Here is a 14,553-nt window from a genome sequence, read left to right as displayed (position 1 = left end):
TATTACGAGCGCTAAAATACCGCAATACTCTCCGGACAATAAAAAAATGCATCTGCCCGCGGTTATCAAAGTTGCGCCGATTCGGCCGCATTAGGATAAAGGCGGCCGCCACTGTAACTGTCTTTTGACCAAGTCCACGGGAGTGCCGTCTTTATTTTAGTATCTGCTTTTCCTCATGAAGTTGGGGCTTCCAGAGAAGTTGTGCTCAACTACTGTCCTCAAGATCCCCCAACAGGTTAGGTTTTTTAGAATATCCCAGATTCAGCACAGATGGCTCAATCAGTGGCTGAGTCGAAGATTGCCACCTGTGCTGAAGCTGGGATATCATTAAAAATTGACCTGTTGGGGAGTCTTGGGAACAGGAGTTGAGCACCAGTGTTCTAGAGCACCATGGCAGTTTATCACTGTAATTGCGAATGCACCTATTTCTTCTTTAGTTTAAATTGTGTCAGTCAGGTATTCAACAGGAGGTATGCATTAAAACTAATTTCAAGCAACCAATTATGTGTCATACGTATAAAGTCTTTATACATACAGCACACATTTTCTAATGGTTTGTACTACTTTTTAGCAGTGACATTTTTAAGCACAACATTTAAAAAAAAAATCTTAGTATTTACCATGGGCCCCTTAAATTATAGGCGATCTTTTTTTTGTTTTGTTTTGTTTAGGGAGAAGGAGTGGCTCAGTGAGTAAAGACATTGGGGCCGATTCACTAAGCAACATTAATTAGCACTGAAATGGGTTACATCGCTCGGGCGAAAAAGGGTGAAGCTATAAGCGCTATTCACTAAGGCTGTTTGGCGCTATTTCGGCCTTCCTTGCCCAAAAGGGCCATATCGCGTGATCGCCTTCTTCCCCCCATGATATCGTGCTTAAAGTTAGATAGCACGATAACTATTATAAACAAAGCAGCCTGTAAGAACTGCATGGAGACACTGCGTCTCAATGCACTGCTCCTACAGGCGATTGTACTGTACAAATATGATTTTTAATACATGTGTACATGAGCAGGGGGTCTCCTGAGCTGAACCGCATTGGTTTAAGGTCCGGGGACCCCCTACTTCAGGAGATATAGGCCCCGTTATGGGGTGCCGGTATCCCCTGCAGAATGTAAATGTCCCAGTCACGTGATGCGGGAGCTCTACAAGTGCAGGGGATACCGGCACCCCTTAACGGGGCCTATATCTCCTGAATTAGGGGGCCCCAAGACCTGAAACCAATGCGGTTCAGCTCAGTAGACCCCCTGCACATCTACACTAGTATTAAAACACCAATACCAATAAATAATAATTAATTACCGTAGCAGATAGCCGCTCCATTAATGAAGCTGCAATAAAGTACATTTTAATAATAGTGTGCAGGAGCAGGGGGTCCCTTGAGCTGAACCGCATTGATTAATGGCTCAGAGACCCCCTGCTCCCGCACACTATTAATAAAAATACATTAAAGCAGCTTCATTACCTTAGCAACTATCCGCTAAGGCAATGAAGGGGTTAAGGCATAATAGCATGTTTATTGGGGACAATTGCCCCCAATTAACATTGCTATATTCAACACACATCCCCCCCACCCCATAACACATACACACTACAGTAATGGGCAAAATTACTATTATCCACATATGGATAATAATGCATTTGCCTATTAAATATATATTAATCACAATAAATACAATAAAAACATGTTGTACTCACCCTTGTCCGGCACCCATGATGAAGGCCATCCTCATCTTCCTCACCGTCCATACACTGGGATGATGAAAAATACACACAAGAAGAAAAAGAGCCAAACTAATGTCCCCTAACCCCTTAATGACCTTAGCGGTTATTTACCGCTACAGTCATTAAGGGGTTAAGCCACCCTGACCCGATACCCACCCTTCACCCATTTATTTGTACAGTGGCTTCATCATGTATGTATATATATATATATTATAATAAATAATATAGAATAATATTATATATATATATATTAAACACACAATAGATGCCGCAATCAAATCACCCCTGGATGACCTAGTAATAAGAGATAACCAAAGGTCAGGGTAGAGAGTGGCCCTCTGGTGGTGCTACCGACCCATAGGGAATATGTTACAGAAAAGGAAAAGGAAAAAGGAGGGTCAAAAAGGTGCACTCAAACAATATATAATGAAAAAATAGAAAAAATGGACTTTATTAGCAAAGAGTATTATAAAAACACACAAGACAGACCCACACAAATCACATAATAAATCGCTGCGTGATACAATGATGGAAAATAATACACCAAAGAGGCACAAAAAGTCTGGTAGGAACCAAAACAAGGGAGTACAGATATACCATAACAAAGCCAGGGGAAAGAAAATTCCCCCAGTATTGTGACTAAGATCGGCCGATCTATAGCAAAAAACTAAAAAAAAAAATATGGAATTGGTTAAACAAACCAGAGCACAGAAAAAATAAATGGACCTCTTGAAAATGGTGTAATGAGAAAATTGGTTTAACACACAGCTGAAGGTGAATATAAATGTAACCCTATGATGTGCTGCAAACGGACTGTGAAAGCTGATGCCAAAACTATGCTGCACACATGAAATAAGCAGCAAGAAAAGGGAGTCCAAATAGTGCACTGGTAGCACTCATCACAAGTCCCCAGAAGTAAAAGCTCAATAATAATGGGCAAAGGTTATGCTAGAGCAGCCCAGGGACAGAGAGCACTACAGATGGGTAGTGAACAGGGCAATGAGGAAGTCCCGCAATACAGACCAGCGTCCCAAGCTCAGGCACCAGCGACGTCACAAAGGAAGATCTTTGACAATCTGATGCAGCACACGGGTCAAGAGGAGGTGGGGGTGCTGTCACAGCTCTGCTCCGACGGCCGTTTCGCCAAAAAGGCTTCTTCCAGGTACGCTCCCGGAATATATATATACATACATGATGAAGCCACTGTACAAATAAATGGGTGAAGGGTGGGTATCGGGTCAGGGTGGCTTAACCCCTTAATGACTGTAGCGGTAAATAACCGCTAAGGTCATTAAGGGGTTAGGGGACATTAGTTTGGCTCTTTTTCTTCTTGTGTGTATTTTTCATCATCCCAGTGTATGGACGGTGCTCCGACGGCCGTTTCGCCAAAAATGCTTCTTTCGGGAGCGTACCTGGAAGAAGCCTTTTTGGCGAAACGGCCGTCGGAGCAGAGCTGTGACAGCACCCCCACCTCCTCTTGACCCGTGTGCTGCATCAGATTGTCAAAGATCTTCCTTTGTGACGTCGCTGGTGCCTGAGCTTGGGACGCTGGTCTGTATTGCGGGACTTCCTCATTGCCCTGTTCACTACCCATCTGTAGTGCTCTCTGTCCCTGGGCTGCTCTAGCATAACCTTTGCCCATTATTATTGAGCTTTTACTTCTGGGGACTTGTGATGAGTGCTACCAGTGCACTATTTGGACTCCCTTCTCTTGCTGCTTATTTCATGTGTGCAGCATAGTTTTGGCATCAGCTTTCACAGTCCGTTTGCAGCACATCATAGGGTCACATTTATATTCACCTTCAGCTGTGTGTTATACAGTAGAGGCAACGTTTATTCTAACATTTGCCGTAAACTAGCCGGGTTACATTCTGGGTATGTGCTGGGTATGTTCTGGGCTAGTTTGAGGCACGTTTAAGGCATTTCTGCATTGACTAACGACCCATAGGATTAACACAGCAGGGATCCCTGGCATTCCAATTCAGTTTGAATGGGACTGCCAGGGACCCCCGCTGTTAATCTGATAGGCCATTAATCAATGCAGAAATGCTGGGGCTAGTTTAAGGAAAGTTTAAGGCATGTATTCAGAATGTACCTGGGTGTTTCCTGGGTTTTTTGGGGAATTGCCACTGGTTTTTGTTCGAATAAGAGTTGCCTCTACTGTACCATTTTTCTCATGACACCATTTTCAAGAGGTCCATTTATTTTTTCTGTGTTCTGGTTTGTTTAACCAATTCCATATTTTTTTTGAGTTTTTTGCTATAGATCGGCCGATCTTAGTCACAATACTGGGGGAATTTTCTTTCCCCTGGCTTTGTTATGGTATATCTGTACTCCCTTGTTTTGGTTCCTACCAGACTTTTTGTGCCTCTTTGGTGTATTATTTTCCATCATTGTATCACGCAGCGATTTATTATGTGATTTGTGTGGGTCTGTCTTGTGTGTTTTTTTAATACTCTTTGCTAATAAAGTCCATTTTTTCTATTTTTTCATTATATATTGTTTGAGTGCACCTTTTTGACCCTCCTTTTTCCTTTTCTTTGTGTAACATATATATATATATATATACAGTGGTTGACAAATCACCAAAAAATCTACTCGCCACACAAAAAAATCTACTCGCCACCTAGTACCAAACGTGTGCTGCTTGGGCCAATATTTACTCGCCCGGGGCGAGCAAATGTATAGGTTTGTCGAACACTATATATATATATATATATATATATATATATATATATATATATATATATATATACTGTATATGCATGATTAACCAAAATACAAATAAATGGTTAAGGATATACTGTACATGCCAAAATACAAATCTCTCCCAATATCAAACAGCACCAAGCAAAATCAATATCTAAGAAATCCAAATAAAAACACTCAATTTGACAATGTGTACATGATACAATTAATCTGTGCATCATGTATACTATGCCAACCAATGCTCCAAATCAAATACACTATTCCAAACAAGATACAAATACAATCATTAAAGAAAAACAAAGCATCTCAACACAATTAAATTATAATCAATTCATCCAATCTCCAATCAATTACAATCCAAATCAATTACACACTTCAAATCCTAAAAACAAACCATTGTGAAAAATAATCTATGTCAAAGTAACCATCACACTAAATCTAGCTTCCAAAAATAAGCCAATGAAATAATCTATAGCAAACAACCTTTAAATAAACATTTGAAAAAATTAAATGTAGATTAGAAACACATTTTGACACAAAGCAGCAAATTGCAATTCCACAAAACATCAAAACAAGGCAAGCAAACAAGTTTTTATTATACCTGTATGTATGTCCATCTATAGTTTACAGACATAAATACATGTGCAAAAAAAGAGCATCAAAAACAATTGAATAACATTAAAAATCAACATACAATACATCCACTGACTTGTCCTGTACGTATGTATATCCATAGGGACATACATTAAATTCAGGGCAAATAAATGGACATTAAAAAAAAAGGACGTCATGAAAAAAATAAAAAATAAACTGTAAAATAAAAATAAAATACATTTATTTTGTTTACTTAGCATTAGATGAACCACTCACCGAAATCAAGGGGAACCAGAAGCTCTCGAACAAATAATCCAACAACAGGAACCAGGTAACCATAAATAAATAAACCTTTTCAATCCACAAGTGTCTGTATCTTCTTTCTTCTATTTGTAATCCATAGTGGGGGTCTTCTCCGTCTTCTTCTGTCTTCTTCTGTCTTCTTCCGGGTCTTCTTATCTTCATCCGCCATGTCCTGATCTTCTTTCTTCCATAGGAGGTCTTTCCTCCTTGCCGTCTAGCTTCAAAATGAGACGACATAGGCTTTTATAGGCCTATGACATCACATTTTCATCATATGGTTCTCACGGTCCTGATTGGGCCGTGAAAACCATGTAATTTGGCCGGAAAAAAAATTTGATGATGTCATTTAAAGGCAATGACGCCAGCCAATCAGAATGGCTGTGCTTCAATTGCCTTTAAGATGACATCACCCAAACAAACAAGGCCGGCCTCACGTGGTTTGGTAGCCAATCAGAGTTTGGATTGAGTTCCCACGCTCTGATTGGCTACCATACCATGTGAGGCCAGCCTTGTTTGTTTGGGTGACGTCATCTTAAAGGCAATTGAAGCACAGCCATTCTGATTGGCTGGCGTCATTGCCTTTAAATGACTTCATCAATTTATTTATTTTCGGCCAAATCACATGGTTTTCACGGCCCAATCAGGACCGTGAGAACCATATGACGCAAATGTGACTTCATAGGCCTATAAAAGCCTATTTGGTCTCATTTTGAAGCTAGACGGCGAGGAGGAAAGACCTCCTATGGAAGAAAGAAGATCAGGGCATGGCGGATGAAGATAAGAAGACCCGGAAGAAGACAGATGAAGACAGAAGAAGACAGAGAAGACCCCCACTATCGATTACAAATAGAAGAAAGAAGATACAGACACTTGTGGATTGTAAGGGTTTATTTATTTATGGTTACCTGGTTCCTGTTGTTGGATTACTTGTTCGAGAGCTTCCGGTTCCCCTTGATTTCGGTGAGTTGTTCATCTAATGGTAAGTAAACAAAATAAATGTATTTTATTTTTATTTTACAGGTTTTTTTAAAAAATTTTCATGACGTCCATTTTTTTTAATGTCCATTTATTTGCCCTGAATTTATGTATGTCACTATGGATATAAATACGTACAGGACAAGTCAGTGGTTGTATTGTATGTTGATTTTTAATGTTATTCAATTGTTTTTGATGCTCTTTTATTGCACCTGTATTTATGTCTGTAAACTATAGATGGACATACATACAGGTATAATAAAAACGTGTTTGCTTGCCTTGTTTTGATGTATTTTTGGAATTGCAATTTGCTGCTTTGTGTCAAAATGTGTTTCTAATCTACATTTCATTTTTTCAAATGTTTATTTAAAGGCTGTTTGCAATAGATTATTTCATTGGCTTATTTTTGGAAGCTAGATTTAGTGTGATGGTTACTTTGACATAGATTATTTTTCACAATGGTTTGTTTTTAGGATTTGAAGTGTGTAATTGATTTGGATTGTAATTGATTGGAGATTGGATTACTTGATGGTAATTTAATTGTGTTGAGATGCTTTTCTTTAATGATTGTATTTGTACTGTATCTTGTTTGGAATAGTGTATTTGATTTGGAGCATTGGTTGGCATAGTATACATGATGCACAGATTAGTTGTATCATGTACACATTGTCAAATTGAGTGTTTTTATTTGGATATCTTAGATATTGATTTTGCTTGGTGCTGTTTGATACTGGGAGAGATTTGTATTTCGGCATGTACAGTATATCCTTAACCATTTATTTGTATATTGGTTAATCATGTGTGTATATATATATATATATATATGTATGTATATATATATATATATATATATATATATATATATATATATATATATACATATATATTATAAAATATATATATATACACACATACATGATGAAGCCACTGTACAAATAAATTGGTGAAGGGTGGTTATCGGGTCAGGGTGGCTTAACCCCTTAATGACTGTAGTGGTTAATAACCACTAAGGTCATTAAGGGGTTAGGGGACATTAGTTTGGCTCTTTTTTTTTCTTGTGTATATTTTTCAGCACCCCAGTGTATGGACGGTGAGGAAGATGAGGATGGCTTTCATCGTGGGTGCCGAATAAGGGTGAGTACAAAATGTATTTATTGTATTTATTGTAATTAATGTATATTTAATGGGCAAATGCATTATTATCCATATGTGGATAATAGTAATTTTGGCCATTACTGTAGTGTATGTGTTAGGGGGCGGGGGTATTTTTTATAGTATTGTTTATTTTTTGGGGGCACACCATTGGTGCCGCAGGGCTGCGGTGACCCCCGGACGGCTGCAGGGTCCTCCAGACACCCCCGGGGGTCCCCATAGTCCCACAGGGATCACCCGGGGCCCCCGCAGGGTCAGCCGGGGATATCCACGGGACTGTTGTATGGATAGTGTGCCTGCAAAAAGGTAAACAAATAAATATTTTCTAAGTCCAGCTCCTTTTGTGCCTGCCTTTAGCTGGCGCGTTTGTTAGGCACGTTTTTTAAGGCCGATTCACTTAGCGCTGCTTAGTGAATCTCCTGTACTGGCAAAAAGCAGCGCAATAGCCTGATCGTGCGCATTTTGCTCAAGGGCTGAAAAAAACCCTTTTAAGAGCGATAAAGCGCAGTTATCACTGCATAGTGAATCTCACTGCAGCCTTATCGGTCTTAAAGGGTACTTTGCGCTCTTAAACCCACTTAACGGAGCATAGTGAATCGGCCCCAGGGACTGGCACTGAGTTTGAAGCAGGTTGACCTGGTTCAATTCATGGTGTCGGCTCCCTGTGACCTGGGGCATGTCACCTTATCTCCCTATACCTCAGGTACCAAAAACATAGCTTGTAAGAGCCACAGGGTAGGGACCCGTGCCTGCAAAATGTCTCTGTAAAGCACTATGTAAAACATGCAGCACTATACAACATGTTATTACTATTATTATTAGATTTAATTATTAATGATACCCATAATCCAGATTTGAACTAATCTGCCAGTCAATAGCTCTAATTTATTGAGTTATCCAATAAACCCATGTTATTGGAACAGATTATAGCAACAGTCCAAGCTGCCATGGTTATTTTATTTTTTTAAGATATTTTTTCCCCTTTAATATGTGCATCAATACAATCCACACAATGATAAGTAATTAGCAAAGTTGCCGATCGATTCGTTCTCCTTTGATCGACGAAGATTCAGCTCAGGGTTTCACTAAATGGCTGTCAGTGCAGCAGAAGAGGATAAAAGATGCAAAGTTCTGTGGGGAAGATCATGTTACCTGGCAGTCACTAGATACAATTGGTGCACTGCTAGAGAGAGGGCAGGGCTCAAAAACGGGTGTGCCAAAGCCTGTTTCAGAAGAGGAAGGGGATGTGACTTTGTAAATTGTTGCTATAGAAACCAAAAATGTGTGTTACCTTATAATACATTCAAAATGTAATTCAGAGTTGTATTTAAAAAAAAGTACAGACCAGTTTTATTTAAAAAAAAAAACACATGTAAGATATTGCTTGGTCTGCAGCTTTAACCAATCATGAAAAAGAAGAAAACTAAATCAGGATAGTTCACATACCCATGTCTTATGTACAGCTGCTCTGGAATATAATTTGTGATAACATTTTAAAATCTTGGAACAAAAAAAATCCCATCTGGTGGTAATAACATAGATACAAAAAAGGTCTGTTCTCTCTTACAGCAGTATTTAATTCAAAATTCTATACAGTATGTGTTCTTTTAATAAATCAGTTTTGCAGTATTAGTTCATATTTAACTCATTCCCCCCGTCCACCCTCCCCCCCCCGCCCCCGACACTTTCTACGCCATTTATAATGATTGTTAATGTGTTAAAGGAGCAATTCATGCAATATCCAACATATATTTTTTTAAATAAATCAATTTTGTAGTGTTAGATAATACTTACTACATTATTATAATATCTATTTTTAAATTCAACTCTTACAGTAATGCCATTTTTAATTAGTATTAATATACTGAGCATCTTTTGATTTCTATAGCAGGTTTTTAGCCTAGCTCCCTAGCAGTGCAAGATCTTTGCTGTTTGTGATCATTTGTTGCCTATGTTCCCAGAAGTTTGAGCTGCAAACTGTAAGAATAGATAATGTTACTTTAGTAATATAAGAATACATTGTACGTGCTGAGTTACAATAGCTGAAGGATTGATTTGAAACTGAAAGGCAGCCATTTAGTGAACCCTGGAAGCAGGATTGTTGCTCATCGATCATTGGAGAACAAATCGATCAGCAGCTTAGGTAATTCGGTTTCAACAAAGGTAATCAAAAGCTACATACAGTATGTTAAAACAACATTTTTTTAAGTGCTGTTTAGATTGCCTTTTTAAGCTTCCTTGGGTCAACTATTTAGGAAGCAACACAACTTCCTCTTCTGCATGTCCTGGGAAGCAGGATCTTCGCCGATCGATCAAGGTCGAATGGATCGATTGGCAGCCAAGATAATTGCATTGCCGTAAAGACAAGAAATGGCTGCATTTATTTAAAAAAAAAAAAAGCCAAAAGGAAATGCTTCTTTAAATTCATCTAGAAAAGGCAATGTGTCCTGATAGGTTTAAAAAAAACCTTTCTCCGAGATGCTTAGATGGATCAGCAAATCTCTGAAACATGGGATAGGTCAAGCTTAACAAGGGCATGGGCTTTGTGCCGGACACCAATTTTGACCTTTTTCAAACAATGGTTGATTTAAACAAATTCGTTAGAAAGTGTACATTGAAAAAGTTTTTTAGCAATAAGACACTTAACAGTAATGAAGAACAAGTTGTCAATACTGCATTGGTTACATCTGAATGTATTACTAACAATGTTGATACTAATCCTCTAGATGTTACATTGTATGAAACTGAGATAATTCAATCTAATATTTTCTCATTTAAGGATCAATGTCTGATTCAGGACCTAGAGGACCTAGACACCAACCCTATATCCGACTCTGATTACTATTATAACTTCATGGGAAGATCCAGTTCAGGTCTTAAAAAACAATCATTGTTTTATCCTACCTTTGTAAAAGGAAAACATCTCTCCACTTTTGAGAACTTAGTGGAGAGAGATTTAAGATTGCTACAGAAAGGTTTCTCTTTCGACACAGGTTATTGTAATACCAAAAATGAGAATCTTAGCCGTGATGAATGTATAGCCCTTAATGATCTTAAGAAAAATAAATCTTTAATAATAAAAAATGCCGACAAGGGAGGAGCAGTGGTAGTGCAGCATAGGGATGACTACCTTAGGGAGGCGTTACGCCAACTTCGGGATGTGTCCTCCTATGCTGCACTGCCATCTGACCCAACCATACAATATCAGACAGAACTTAGACATTTGTTGGATCTGGGTTCCATGCTAGGTGTCTTGAATGATAATGACATGGATTTTCTATACAAGCCCTTCCCTGTCACACCCGTGTTTCACCATCTCCCGAAGATTCATAAGACATTGGTCTCCCCTCCTGGGAGGCCAATTGTCTCTAGTATTGACTCTTTGGGGGATGGTGTCTCACGATATGTGAATCACTTTCTCCAACCCATGGTACAACAGCTCCCGTCCTACATTAGAGACAGTACTCATTTAATAAATACACTAGATGACTTAAAATGGAAGAGCAATTTACTCTGGCTGACATTAGACGTTACGTCTTTATACACCGTGATATCCCACGAGCATGGTTTGACAGCTGTGGAATATTTCCTAAATAAGTCTGACTTGTCACCAGCACAAAACACTTTCATTTTGGATGCGATTCACTTTTTACTCACACACAATTTCTTTTTGTTTAATGGGGTTCATTATCTCCAGACACGTGGAACGGCTATGGGGACAAGCTTCGCCCCCTCCTACGCCAACCTATTAATGGGTTGGTGGGAGCTGTTCCACGTGTTTGGAGATTTGAACATTTATAGGGAGCACATTTTATTTTATTTTATAAGAGGTATATTGATGACCTGCTATTTGTTTGGGAAGGTGATGTCACTACTATGCACAAATTTATTTCTTTATTAAACACCAATACATTTAACCTCACTTTCACTTATTCATTTCATTTACAACACATTAATTACCTGGATCTTTGTTTATATGTAGACACAACTTTAACTATTCAGACAACTTTATATCGCAAACCCAACTCCAGAAATACGTTTCTGAGACCAAGCAGCTGTCATCCCCAAAACATGTTCAAGGGAATACCCAAGAGCCAATTCATCAGAGCGCGTAGAAATTGCTCAAGTGAGTTTGATTACAATAATCAGGTGAAAGACCTATATTCAAGGTTTCTAAAAAGGGGTTATAAACAGGCGGATCTGGACAGAACATTGAGGGAGGTATCTACCTTAGATAGAAGTTTATTGCTGAGGAATGAACCAAGACCAAATAGAGATAATACCAGCCCCTCATTCATTACTCCATATAGTAAACAAGCACCAATAATTAAAAATATTCCAAAAAAAAACACTGGAATGTATTAACCCTAGACCCAGTATTGAAACCATACATTATTTCGGGTCCCAATGTAGTTTACAAACGGGCCAAAACTTTGTCCAACAGTCTCTCCCCAAGTCTCTTTGAATCCAGTGATGGTAAAAAAGAAGTTTCTAATTTACCACTTGGTACATACTCTTGTACACACTGCAAAGTATGTCCAAAAATGAAAAATAGCAAACAATTTTGCTCCTTTAATTCCGGTTTAAACTATAAAATTAAATCTTTTCTGAATTGCAACTCCACATTTGTTATCTACCTACTGCAGTGTGGATGTGGCCGACAATACGTCGGGAGAACGACTAGATGTCTAAAAACTAGAATTCTAGAACATTTACGTCTTATACGAATTGGTGATCAGAATCACCCGGTGTCCAAGCATTTTTTCAATTGTCCCCAAGGTAATATTAACTCCTTTTCATTTCAGGGAATTGAACAAATACCTGTTCCTCCAAGAGGTGGGGACAGGACAAAAAATCTTGATAGACGTGAATCCTTCTGGATTTTTACTCTTAGAACCAGAATACCCCTAGGTATGAACACAGAGTGGGATATAAGTCACTTTATATGATTAATAAGGATTATCTTTATCTATCTATAAATAATTAATAAAATTGCAACCGTTAATTCTATATATTGTTTATTTAAAAATTTTTTTTCATGCTTATAAAATTATATACGCACTTATATGTACTTGTATCATTAAAGGCTTTATAAACAATTATATATATTCTAGTAATACATTGTTGAAAATTGTTTACAATCTTGGCTATGATTAGTTACATTTATTCCTTTAATTTCTAGTGAACATTATACAATCCCAATCTGTGCTCATGTCTTAATTAAGATATCAAGACATAACAACCTATGAATCATATGTCTCCTCTTAGATGTACTATAAGCATAAAATGTACACTGCTTTTTTAAGTTATACCACTATAAGCATAAAATGTACACTGCTTTTTTAAGTTATACCACTACCATTTGATAGTATTGTATATACATCTACTGTTCAAGTCTCCATGAACTAGCATGGTTCTATTTCTGTCCCATGAATGGTTATATTATTATGAATATATTCATATATAATTTTCATATGATGCAATGTCTTTCATAATTATTCAGTGTATTATAAGCAATATTTTTGCAATCATAGATATATTCAACCATGACAGGGAGTCTGCGATTTAATTATCCAGCGAGTTTTTTATGTTTTTTATATTTATTTTTATCTTAAATCATGTTTAAAGTTATTCTATTTCCAAGTATTTTGGTTTTTACTGTTCATACTGTGTTATATCAATAAAGTTGTATGTTGTAAAAAAGTTTTCAGATCACGTGACATGTCCCAGCCAATGGAGATGGACGTTGCGTCAGCGTGAGGGGCCTACGTGCCGCACGCTGATGACGTCATCTCTATGACGCGACGGAGGTCTCGTGGCAGTCCCTATGTACTACCTGATGCACCCTGTTCCCTGGGAGTGTGCGTCATACAGCCGCGACTACTTGCAGCTGTCGGCGATTGACGCCGCAACCCATTGGACTAGAAATACAAATGGTGGGTATAAATAGGCTGGTAATGTGTTCCTGCTTCACCTTGATAAAGTACCTTTGTACGAAACGCGTAGGTGCGTTCTATTTGTCCCCTTTTTTCCCTGTATGTGTTAGTTGGCTAATACAAATTTGAAACTACTGCGGAGTGGCCTGGTTTTGTTTTCCCTGCTTCACATTGCAGGGAGTCTGGAAGCTGTGCTCTACCCACACCAACTACCCTCTCAAGCTAAACAGTAGTCAACATCTTTGTCCATTAAAAGTCATCACTATATGTGAAAGAATGTTAGATTCTACTTACAGGACAATATTAGTGTAGTGTGAGCATTTTCAAAGGCAAACAAAATTAAATAGAGATAATCTGCACTCACCAGTTTCTGTAGAAAGTCTTGTTCTAGTACTTCTTTTTTCAAATATCATGGCAAGAGATTTTCCTTGCAATAATGGCACATACTGAAAATTAAGAAGGACATGGTAAGTGGAACACATTAGAGAAATAGTACATTAACATACTATGTGTGAATAAAAAATGAGACGGCTTATTTGGATGACATTGTAATATCAAATATTTCTGGCCATATTTACTACTCCATACTTTGTAACCTTCAGGAACCTGATGTTCTATTCATTTAAATGTGAAATAAAGGGTAAAGAAAACAATTCCTTCTATATTTAAAAAAAAAGAATAAATAAAGTAGAATCACATTGATGCGCACATTTGCTGGTATAGAAATAGATTATAATAAACATGTCACAAAAATGCATACAAATATATCCACTTGATTAGTGTCATAAGGTATCTTCTGGTGCCAGGCCATTTTATGGAGTAGTGCTGCCTAGTAATGTGGACCTTAATCTTTAAGTCACTAACATGACAAAATATAGTTATAAATCAAACAGAAAAGAAATGTATTCTTACCCAGTGGGGCCACCGCTGGGGTATAAGGATAGAACATTTCAGGTCACTCACATGGAACCTTGTCAGCAAACAGCTGAGTCCATCTTTGACGCTACCTATAATCTTTGCAAGCTCAGGGTAGCAACCTTACAGCATATTCGCTTAAAGAAGTCATACTATGGCCCCAATTAAATTACCATTGTGTTTGCTAGGATATGTGTTTCTAGAGTTTCTTATTCTCTGTCATTTTAACTATTTAGAACTCAAAT

At 37.9% G+C, this 14,553-nt stretch overlaps 1 long non-coding RNA gene across 1 annotated transcript in view; it reads right to left on the bottom strand.

Moving 5' to 3' along the window:
* Nucleotides 1-13,755: 13,755 nt before the first annotated feature.
* The window catches only part of LOC142489244 (uncharacterized), a 30,092-nt gene continuing 29,294 nt past the window's right edge, over nt 13,756-14,553 (bottom strand). Inside the window, exon 3 of the long non-coding RNA XR_012799826.1 lies at nt 13,756-13,839. This is a non-coding gene — a long non-coding RNA (uncharacterized LOC142489244). The remainder of the gene's footprint in view (nt 13,840-14,553) is intronic.

Source organism: Ascaphus truei, chromosome 3 (genome assembly GCF_040206685.1).
Source record: "Ascaphus truei isolate aAscTru1 chromosome 3, aAscTru1.hap1, whole genome shotgun sequence".
In the NCBI taxonomy this organism is placed as follows: domain Eukaryota; kingdom Metazoa; phylum Chordata; class Amphibia; order Anura; family Ascaphidae; genus Ascaphus; species Ascaphus truei.
This window is presented reverse-complemented; position numbering and strand designations above follow the sequence as displayed.